Genomic DNA, 11,802 nt, shown 5'->3' with positions numbered 1-11,802 from the left:
CTGTATAATTAGAAAAATTTGAACTCCATCTCCCAGAATTCTTTTCTTATCCCAAGAATCCTTTCCCCCTTCATTCACATTTGCATTTATTATATATGTTTTGGGTAACATCTCCCTTGCTCTCTTCTTTCTTCACATGTGAGGCTGGGTGAGCTCTCCCTGTTTCTTTAGCTTTTGGTTTCATTTTGCTTCAAGTTAAATATTAATAAATCTTATTAAATGTAATACTTGGAGTTTTGGATATTGCTTTTTAAATACTACATTTGGCAACCACGAAGGGATCTGAAGTCTCAGAGTTTTCTCTGCACAGCATAGAGGTGATAATTAAATCCACAGGAACTGATGAGATCAACAAGTCAAAGTAATATATACAAAGTAATATATACAGAACCTATATATACAGAATATATACAGAACCAAAGTAATATATACAGAACAGTTAGAAAGGGGGTAATCTAGCTAAAAATCAAGCAAAGGAAACTGAAAAGTTTCAGACAGATAGGAATATAACCAGGAGAAAGTAGTGTCTCAAAAACATAGAGGGAAGAGAGTATAAAAGAAGAGTGGATGATCACTGGTGTCAAAAGTGTCAGATGGGTCAAGGAGAATGATGAATGAGAAAAGACAATTGAACTTGGCAATTGAGAGTATTGGTAACTTTGGAGAAAGCAGTTTTGGTGATATTATGAAGTTAGTGCCAAATTATAAGGTACCAATGAAAAATTTCCAAAATTAATGCCAGAAACTTAGTTCATTGAGAATAGTTTAGAATATAAACTGCACAATCATAGGGACTATTTTTTCCTAGTTCTTTATTGTACCTAACTTATTTTGGAAATGGAATATTAACTAATGTTACCATTGTATTGTTAAATATTTAAATTATCCAAAATTAATTTTATGTGGCTCTAAATTTTAAAAATACACCTGGTCTTAATCAAAAAAGTATATGATCCAAAAAGGGCATGGCCTAATCATGTGAAGAGAATAAGAGATTACAGATGAACTCAGTTCTGCACTTGTACCCCCAAAAACCTAAATGAAAGGCAATATTGGGTAGGACCTTTTTGTAAAATCTGTCATATCATTTAACAAGAATCATACAGGATGAAAAACTATTGAAGGCTTCACCTAGAGAGGGGATGCTTAAATAATAAATAAATTGAAAAGTATTAATTTGACAAATATCTTGACTATCAGTTATGTGTTAGGTACTGGGGATATAAAGGCAAAAGTGAAAAACCATTCACTGTGCTCTAGGAACTTTTACTCTAATAAGGAAGACAACATGCACTTATACAAATATATACAGAATAGATGCAAAATGAAAGCAAGGCAGTTTGGCAAAGATATACTTTAGCAAAACAATGAATGAGAAAAGTTTCGTATAACGGATGCAAATCCCACTTCTGATTCTTCCTATGCTTTTGTTGTTAAATTGTTTTAGTCTTGGGTGACTCTTAGTGACTCCATTTGGGGTTTTCTTGGCAGAGATCCTGGAGGGGTTTGCCATTTCCTTCTCCAATTCATTTTTCAGATGTAAAACTCAGACAAATAGAGTTCTGTGACTTGCTCAGGGTCACACAGCTCTTAAGTGTCTGAGGCTGGCTTTGAACTCAGGTTCTCCTGATTTTAGTGGCCAGCATTCTTTTCTTTTGACAATCACTTTACCTCCCTGGGCCTGTTTCCTCATCTATTAAATTGAGAGGATAGACTTAGATGGTCTTTGAAATTTCTTCCGTTTCCTTTCAAGTAGAAGGTGAAATTCTTTGGATTACTGCTAAAAGAAAGTAATGAGTAAAAATGCTTATAATAGGGCAAGGATCCAGTTGAGTAAAGGGTTGATTTTAGCACATGCTTAAATGAAGGAAAGGAAATGAATGTGAGTTTTGGGAAGTATGTATGTGAATGTGTGTGGGGTAGGATAAGGGGTGTCATTTTAAAGTTGAATTTGAGAAAAAGCAAGCGTAACTGAAGCAAAAAGAGAACTGAATTTGGAGTTGGAAGATCTGGGTTCGAATTCTGGTTCAGTTATTTATTACCTATATGACCTTGAAAAAGTAATTTTTTATCTCTGAGCCTCTGTAAAATATCTCATCCACAGACTTGAGATCCTGTGAGTTAATTAGAATGAGTCTATATTGCTTGTTGTTGATGAAGATTTTTTATTTTAGGAGCAATCTGATAATAATTTTTGGTAGGTTTTGAACCCATGCACTTGGAATTCCAAATTTTTCATATGACATCTTGCAAGGAAGTGGTAGAATCCAAATTCTACAGTTGCCAAGGAGAATAAATCACTACAAAGACAGAGAGGTCTACTGTTTTTGTTTGTTTTGTTTTGTTTTGTTTTAAACCCTTTCCTTCCATCTTAGAATCAACATGGAGTTTTGGTTCCAAGGCAGAAGAGTGGGAAGGGCTAGGTAATAGGAATTAAGTGACTTGCCTGGGGTCATAGAGCTTGGATGTATCTGAGGTCCTATTTGAACCTTGAACTCTCTGTCTCTAGACCTGGCTCTCAAGCCAGTGAGCCATCTAGCTGCCTCCTCTGCTGTTCTTTTGAAGGATTCATCTATCATAGACACTCTCTTCTAACTGCCATCACTCTGGTACAGGACCTAATCAATTCATACCTATTGTAATAACCTGCTGACTGGTCTTCCTGCTTCAATATCCTCTCCTGACTCCAGGTCATCTTCCACTCAGTTGTCAAACTAATCTTTCTAAAATGCAGATGTGATCATGCCCTAAACACCCTCCCCATTCAGTAAATTCCAATGGTTCTTTATTACCTCCAGGATCTAATAAAAAATCTGGCATTTAAAGCCTTTTACACCTTGGTTCCCTCATACATTTCTAGTCTTTTTACACCTTATTCCCCATTAAAGATACCAAGGTGATCCTCTGAATCCCAGGACTTTGTCACTGGACTTTGGATGACTGGAAAGGAGTAAAGCTGAAGACTTTGTGCAACCCTGCCTCATTTAAATACAATTAACAACTAAGTCATCACTCTGTGATGTCATTGGTCCTCTTCAAAAACCAAGGACAAACAATAGTGACACACACAATGTACTCTACATTCCAATAAGACTGGCCTCTTTGCTGTTCCCCAAATGAAATAGTTCATCTCCTCCCACCCCTCATTTTAGAGATGAGGAAATAATGCTCACAGAAGTCAAGTGGCTTTTCCAAGTTACTAAGTTGCTATGATAGGTTTTGAACCCATGTACTCTGAATCCAAATATAATATCATTTTCCATTTTACCATGCTGTCTCTTGTCTACATAAAATAATCCCATTCAAGTGTTAACCAAGCCCAACTCTTGTTTAGTCTCCAAGATAAAATGAAATGAATGAATGAATAAATAAATGAACAGAAAAGTATGTATTAAGTGTGGAACATTGGGGATACAAATATAAGGAAACAAGAGGGTCCTTTGACCTTGAGGAATTTATATACTAATGAGGGAAGATGACACATAAAGAGGAGATTAAAATGGGAGTTTAGGTATAGTATGGCATCCTAGTGGAATGCTTTAAAAAAAATCTGGAAATGGTATGGTGGCTTGGTTCTTGGCAAAAATGAGATAAACACTCCCTTATCAAAGCTTAGGGTCCTAGGGCCAGAATTCAAATTCTGAGGGGAAAGATTTGAGTAGGACAGAGTACAGGTGACACAGCTTGGGAATGGCTGGTAAGTGATACTTGATTTTCAAGTGATATGACTGTTGATCAGCCTCCTCCGTGGCACAGTTATAGAAAAGGTGGTAACCATGGACAATGATTTCATAAAAAGTAATAAACGATCCTTGATACTTTATAGATTTGTGTAAACTGCTCAGAGAATTGGACTCATTTTCATTATACAGAAAAAGTCTATGTATTTCCTATCCTAAGGAGCTAACAATCTTAAGTTAGTCTATTCCCATTTATATAGTACATGTAAATTTTTATTAAAAGGTATGTCCATTTATCTACTTTGGAAATAGCTAAAGATGGCATAGAAAACATTTTCCAAAGCAAGTGGTTGTAGGGGCAATTTTCAAAGTGAATTCTCATGTCATTGTCCCTTGAACCTTGTAGTTAGTGGGCATATGAGTCTCTTTTCTCATTAATAAAATGCCAGTATTGCTTATAATACCTACCTCATGGGTTGTTGTGATAAATGTATCTTTTCTTTTTAATGCCAGGTCGCTGTTGCCCCCAATGTAGCCAAAGCTATTGATGGTAGGCCTGTAACTGGAATCCCACTCCATATTACCTTCCTCTCACTTTATTACTCTAGGGCAGTGATAGCAAATCTATGGCATGAATGCCAAAGATGGCACACAGATCATCTTCTATGGGCATGCAGCCACCCTCCTTCCCCACTCCCAGAGTTCATTAAATTACCATAAAGGTGGAGGAAATTGTGCTCTGGGCACTCCTCTCCCCCTCTCTATACTCACTGAGGACATTCTTCACTTCACCCACCTCTCCACCCAGCAGCCCATTGAGAGTGTTCTTCCTCCCCTGTGTGGGGTAAGGTGGGGCATACCTGGCACTTGGTGGGGGAGGGGCATGGCATGCAGTCTCTGGTGGGGGGGGGCGGGCATAGCACTTGGTCTGGTGGGGGTGGGGCCTGGCACTCTGGCTCTAAAAGGTTCACCATCATTGCCCTAGGGCATCTTTAATTTGTCCAGAGATTGAGGCAATGTGGGATAGGTATGCACAATAATGGGAAGATAATTGCTGGGTGCCCTGGTAACCTAGGGTCACCTAGAATTATCCTGGAAAGTTCTGTGCCTTCTGAGGGTACTATTATAAGAAGAGTTCATTAGTGATCCTTCAAAGGCTGTTCTGGGCCTCTGCTTGTTGATGGTGTCAAGGATTATGACTGATATGATTTTAAAAGTACATTAAGAGCATCACATTTAATTCCCCCAAGAACTCTGTGAAGCAGGTGATGGTGGCAGGATATATCCATTTTGCAGGTGAGAGAATAAGGTTAAATGATTTGTCCAAAGTTACATAGCAGTACAGGAGCCTGATTTCAAATCATCATTTAAGAAGAGGTCTAACATCTTCTGAAAGAGCCCCTGACTTGGAATCTAAAAAGAGTTGTGTGGTTGTGGGCATATGAGCCTCTTTTCTCATTAATAAAATGCCAGTACTGCTTATAATACCAACCTCATGGGTTGTTGTGAACAAAATGCTTTTTTTTTAACTCTTACCTCCCATCTTGGAGTCAATACTATGTATTGGTTCCAAGGCAGAAGAGTGGTAAGGGCTAGGCAATGGGGGTTAAGTGACTTGCCCAGGGTCACACAGCTGGGAAGTGTCTCGAGCCAGATTTGAACCTAGCACCTCCCATCTCTAGGCCTGGCTCTCAATCCACTGAGCCACCCAAATGCCCCTGAACAAAGTGCTTTTTAAGCTACCACTAGGAGTTTCTCTGGGTTACCCAATTCTTCTATAGCTAGTTTAGGGAATCTTCTCGTCCTACTGCCATCACCCTAGTTCAACTTCTACTTTTTTCCTTATCCCTAGACCAGAGACTTTTAGCCAAGGGTCAGTAAACTTTTTAAAAAAAATGTATTTCAGTATAATTGGTGGGTTTTGGGGGGGAATCCTATGCATTTTAAAAGTATTATTCTGGGGGCAGCTGGGTAACTCAGTGGATTGAGAGCCAGACTTAGAGAACAGAGGTCCTGGGTTCAAATCTGACCTCAGACACTTCCCAGCTGTGTGACCTTGGGCAAGTCACTTGACCCCCATTGCCTAGCCCTCACCACTCTTCTGTGGTACATGATACATAGTATTGGCTCCAAGATGGAAGGTAAGAGTTTAAAATATATATATATATATATATATATATATATATATATTATTCTGTGAAAAGGTCCCATAGATTTTGCCAGACTCTCGAAGTGATGATCTATGACACAAAAAAAGGTTAAGAATGTGTACCCTAAAGTATTATAGTAGTCTCTTAATTTGTCTGCCCATTCCAGTATTTATCTTCTCTAATCTGTTTTAGAAAATGCCATCATTTCCCTAAATCAGAGTTCTGAATATATTACTCTGCTGTTTAAAAATATTCATTGTCTCCCTGGTGCCTATAGAATAAAGCCCCAAAATTACTTGTTCTGTCATTCAAGTCCCTCAGTTTCTGTCCCTAACCTATCTTTTCATCCTTATTTCTATCTTCCCCTCTTAAACATACCCTATTCTCCAGTCAACATGGATAATATGTCATTTCCTGAATATATTCCAGTTTTAGTTTTGGGATCTTTGACCAAATTCTCTTTGCCTGGTTCTTGCTTCAGTAGCACATATACAAAAATTCTCTTTGCCTAGAATACCTTCTCCTCTGCTTGTTAAATTCCACCTAACTGGGAAAGAATTGAAAATTGAAGAGATGCCCATGAATTGGGGAATGGCTAAACAATTTGTGGTCTATGATTGTGATGGAATATTATTTTGCTGTAAGAAATGATGAGCAGAATTATTTAAGAAAAAGCTGGGAAATGTTTTAAATCCCTCTCAATTAGATAAATGTAAATTAAAACAACTCTGAGGTACCACCTCACACCTACCAGATTAGCCAATAGGACAGTAAAGGAAAATGATAAATGTTGGAGGGAATGAGACAAAATTGGGACATGAATGCATTACTGGTGGAGTTGTGAGCTGATCCAACCATTCTGGAGGGCAATTTGGAATTGTGCCCAAAGGGCTATTAAAGAACACAAACCTTTTGATCCAGCAATAACACTAAAATTTTTTAAAAATGAGAAAGGATCTGTTTGTACAAAAATATTGATAACTGCCTTTTTGAGGTGGCAAAGAATTGGAAACTAAAGGGAGGTTCCTCAGTTGGAGAATGACTGATCAAACTGTGCCAAGTTATGATGATGGAATACTATTGTGGTATAAGGAATAGTGAATTACTTTGTTTCTATAAGAACTGGAAAGACCCCCATGAACTGATGCAAAGTGAAATAAGCAGAACCAGGAGAACATTATATATAGTAACTGAAATATTGTGGGATAATCAAATGTGATAGGCTTTGCTAGTAACAGCAATACAGCGGTCAAAGACAATTCCAAGGATTTATGAAAAAGAATACCTTCCACCTCCAGAGGAAAAAACTATTGGAGTTAAAGTGTATATGAAAACATATGATTTATCACTTATTTATTTTGGTATATGTTTGGGGGTTTTGGTTTTATGGGATTGTTAATTTACATGAATGAAAAATATGAAGATAAAATATTTAATTTCATTAAAGAAAAACTTGGGAAGACATACACAGAAGCAAAGTGAAGTGAGCAGAACCAGGAAGACATTGTATACAACAACAGCTATATTGTAACAGTGATCAACTGTGAAAGATTTAGCTCCTTTGATCAAGATAATAATCCAAGCCAAATCCATATAACTCTTAATGTAAATGCTATCTACCTCCATAGAGAGAGAACTGATGAATTCTCAGTACAAACTGAAATATGGCTTTTTAACTTTATTTTTCTTGTACTTTTGTTTAGCAACAGACTAACATAAACTATGGTTTGCACTATTTCACATATATAACTGCTATGTTGCTTCCCTTCTCAATGAATAGGGGAGGGAGAGAGAATATTTAGAATTAAAAATTTTTATTTTATTTATTTATTTTTTAAATTAATTTATTTAGTAAATTTAGAATGTTATTCCTTGATTACAAGAATCACATTATTTCCCTCCCTCCCTCCTACCCACCCTTCCCACAGCCGATGCCCAAATTCATTGGGTATTACTTGTGTCCTTGATCAGAATCTATTCCCATGTTATTGATGTTTGCGTTAGGATGTTCATTTAGAGTCTACCTCCCCAGCCATATCCCCTTGACCCATGTATTCAAGCAGTTGTTTTTCTTCTGTGTTTCTACTCCCACAGTTTTTCCTCTGAATGTGGATAATGGTTTTTCTTGTAGATTCCTACAAGTTGTTCAGGATCACTGCATTGCCACTAATGGAGAAGTCTATTACATTCGATTGTACCACAGTGTATCTATCAGTCTCTGTGTACAATGTTCTCCTCTCACTCTGCATCAGTTCCTGGAGGTTGTTCCAGTTCCCATGGAATTCATCCACTTTATTATTCCTTTGAGCACAATAGTATTCGATCACCAACATATACCACAATTTGTTCAGCCATTCCCCAATTGAAGGGCATCCCCTGCGTTTTCCAATTTTTTGCCACCACAAAGAGCGCAGCTGTATATTCTTGTGCAACTCTTTTTCCTTATTATCTCTTTGGGGTACAAACCCAGCAGTGCTATGGCTGGATCAAAGGGCAGACAGTCTTTTAGTGCCCTTTGGGCATAGTTCCAAATTGCCCTCCAGAATGATTGGATCAAAAATTAAAAAATTTTAAAGATATTAAAAATTAATAAAAATTAAAAAATTCCACCTATTCTGCAATCCCTATCTCAAATACAACCACTCCCATAAAGTTTTCCTGTATCTCTCCTACTTAGAATTCATCTCTTACCTTTGAATTGCATATACTATTCTCCTTTGAATTGAAATGATCATATTTATCTCTAATCTTCCCTTGTGTCTTACTTCTTAAGTAGAGAGACAATGACTTCTTCATTTCTATTTCCTCTAAGATATATCCAACTACCCCTTGAGAGACTCGGTAGTTAAAGAAAAGAATATAGGGAAAATTACTACCTGGATAGTAACAATGCAAGATTTTAGTTATTTAGTTTCACATAGTAGGTATTTAAAAATACAAGTTGCATTGAATTCAATTTATCACACATTACGTTTCTGAGGCAGGATTTGAACCCATGATGTATGCAGATACTATTTTATCTCTGATTTCTCTGGTTATACTTAGAAATATCCTATTAGAGATCACTGGGTTATAAAATAGCTGTAGTCTCAAAGTATTTGAAGTTGTTAAAATTCAGCTCACAGGAAAAATATCAAAGGAAGTACATCAATTTAAAGAAGAAATTCTATTTGCATTCATTATACTAATATTTTATGCCTGAAAAATTATCTCTATGCAAATGATGTCTAAATCTGTATATCTCTTCCCAGAGTCTCTTCTGAGTTTCAAATACTCCAGATCAGTTCCTCTTAGATATCTGACCAGCATATCAAATTTTATTCAATTCTCTAGTATTCTAGTGGATCTGTGAACTAGTTAATGTGGGTCCTCCCTTCCATAGTGTAGATTGTAATCCATCTTTGCTTGCCCATCTTGTATCACTCTAATCCATATCTTTCCATAAATCTGTAATATGAACCCAACCCAGTGTGCTGAGGGCCTTCCTTATGTTCTTTTGACACTGAGTCAAAATGTCACTGGAGAGCCTTAAGAAATGATGAACTAGATAATCACAAAAGAAACTTGGAAAGATTTATATGAAGTGAAGCAAAGTGAAGTGAGCAGAACTAGGAGAATGTGGTGCACAGTAACAGTAATAAAGTACAATGATCAACTGTGAATGACCTAACTATTATTAGCAAAGTAAGTATCCAGTAGAGCTCTAAGGGACCTATGAGGAGGTTGAAGGAATCAATAGAGTCTGAATGCAGATATGCCATTCTTCACTTCATTTCCTCCACAAAATTTTCTCTGGTGTGGTAGCCATATATGTCTTCTTTCACATTAGGATGACCATGAAATATTTATTATATGATACTTATATGATACATATGACATGTACTGCCCAGATCGTATTATCTGCCATCTTGGAAAGGGGGGATTAGAGAAGAAAGGGAGGAGAGAACATGGATTGCAAAATTTCAGAAAATGTTTGTTGAAAAGAATATCAAAATGTAATCTGGAAAAAATAAAAAGTATTTTTTTAAAAAGAGATATCAACAGAACATGTGGTCTGGTCTGATCAGTTATCTCTTGCTTTCCTTATATTACTGCTCCATCTAATTTTCAACCATATATTTCTTTGATACCATCCTTTACATCATTTCTCCTACTTAATTCCCCATTCATAATGTGTTATAGCCCTTTCATGCACTTTGGGCAATTTTTAAAAGCATCTCAAATTCTCACATCTATATCTGAGTTTATGTTCCTCCTTAACCTCCTTCTCTTTCTAGGCACTATTGTAAATATGATGCTAGACTTTGGATTTAGGACAATTTAAGTTCAAATACTGCTTCAGGCACTTATTAGGTAGAAAATGCAATTCAATTCAGTCATGCTGGACTATTCAAGATCCCATTTGAGATTTTCTTATCTAAGATACAAGGCATTTGTCATTTCCTTCTCTGGCTTATTTTACAGGTGAGATAACTGAGGCAATCAGGATGAAATAACTTGCATAATGCATACAACTAGTAAGTGTCTGAGGCCAAATTTGAACTTAGGAAGATGAATCTTCTTGCCAGCAGGCCTAGCACTCTGTCTACACCACCTAGAGGACCCATTCTCTATTGTGGTTATCTATGTTTTTCCCTACTAAATCCTTAGTGGGCAAGAATTATCCTAAACTTTGTATCCCCTCTAACATTTAGCATAGCACTCTGTATACAAGGAAGTGCTTCATAAATATTATCTGTATTAAATAACATTGTATTATATCTAGCTGGGGGAGCACCATTGCTTAAGTTAAGGTTATTTCTCTGAGAAATGAATTGTTTTGACCAGATTGATTGGTTTGTAACTTGGGGGAGTCTATAGACCCCCAAAAGGACTTATCAATAGATTTCAGAGTATCTATTATCTTGATTGGGAAAAATTTATATCCTTATTTTCCCTAACTTCAAACTGAAATCTAGCATACCCTGCATTTTATTGTTTATTTTTTAAATGAGAAAAAAATCTGTATACTCCACCAAAGGGGACCATGACAGCATTAAGGTTAAGAACTTCTGACTTAAAAGATCTTCAAGGCTTTCTGAGTTCTAACAGCCTTTTTGAGTCCTGGCTGACAAAGTAATAGGAAGTAGAGAAGAGAAAGCCAGTATCTGATCATTATAGGGGTTTTTTTTTTGTTTGTTATATTGTTCAAGAGCAGCTTTTCAATTCATGCCCAGAAATAATCACTATAGAATATTAGACATGGAAAGGACCCTAGGGATTATTAAGTCAACTTCCTTTGTTTTATAGTGAAGTATTGATAGGTGATGTTATTAACCTAAGGTAGTTCAGCTGATTGACTATAACTTAACTGTCTTTACTCTTACTCCAGTATTCCTAGCACTGTGCAGGCATTTAGCCACAAAGCTACTAAGAGGCAATGTTAAGTATTCATATTACCCAGCACTAGCACTCTAATGGAACTTGTGCTATGTGACAGTTCTGTCAAACATGCAGGTTTGCAAACCATCATCAGATCAAAGATAAACTTAGAGAGGATCTTTGAGGCTATCATTTTGCCCACAGAGAAACTGAGGCTTAAAGCAATAAAATGACTTGCCCGATGTCATTCATGCCTATCTGTGCTGTGTGAGTTTCATCTCTTCCTCCCATAAATCTACCACAAGGAGTCTACCCAACCTTCTGGGGGTTTCTTCAAATTCTCTTTATATTACAGTGGAGCAAATGGGCTGCCCCTCATCTTTCCTTCACTCTTGCTCTGGGACCATTCTCTTCCCATAGTTTTCTAGAGACATTTTCTTCATTTGTAAAATTCTTTCTTTATAACATACATCTATTCACAGGTGCTGTTCACATGTTTCTAACATGCCACTTGCTCACACCCACCAGACGCCTTGCCATTGTACTTTGAGTATTACTCCTTTATGGGCCTGGGAGCCATTCTTCCATGAAGTTACAAATTACTTTTGTCT

The sequence above is a fragment of the Monodelphis domestica genome, chromosome 4 (genome assembly GCF_027887165.1).
Source record: "Monodelphis domestica isolate mMonDom1 chromosome 4, mMonDom1.pri, whole genome shotgun sequence".
NCBI lineage: Eukaryota > Metazoa > Chordata > Mammalia > Didelphimorphia > Didelphidae > Monodelphis > Monodelphis domestica.
Note: the sequence above shows the minus strand (reverse complement) of the source record.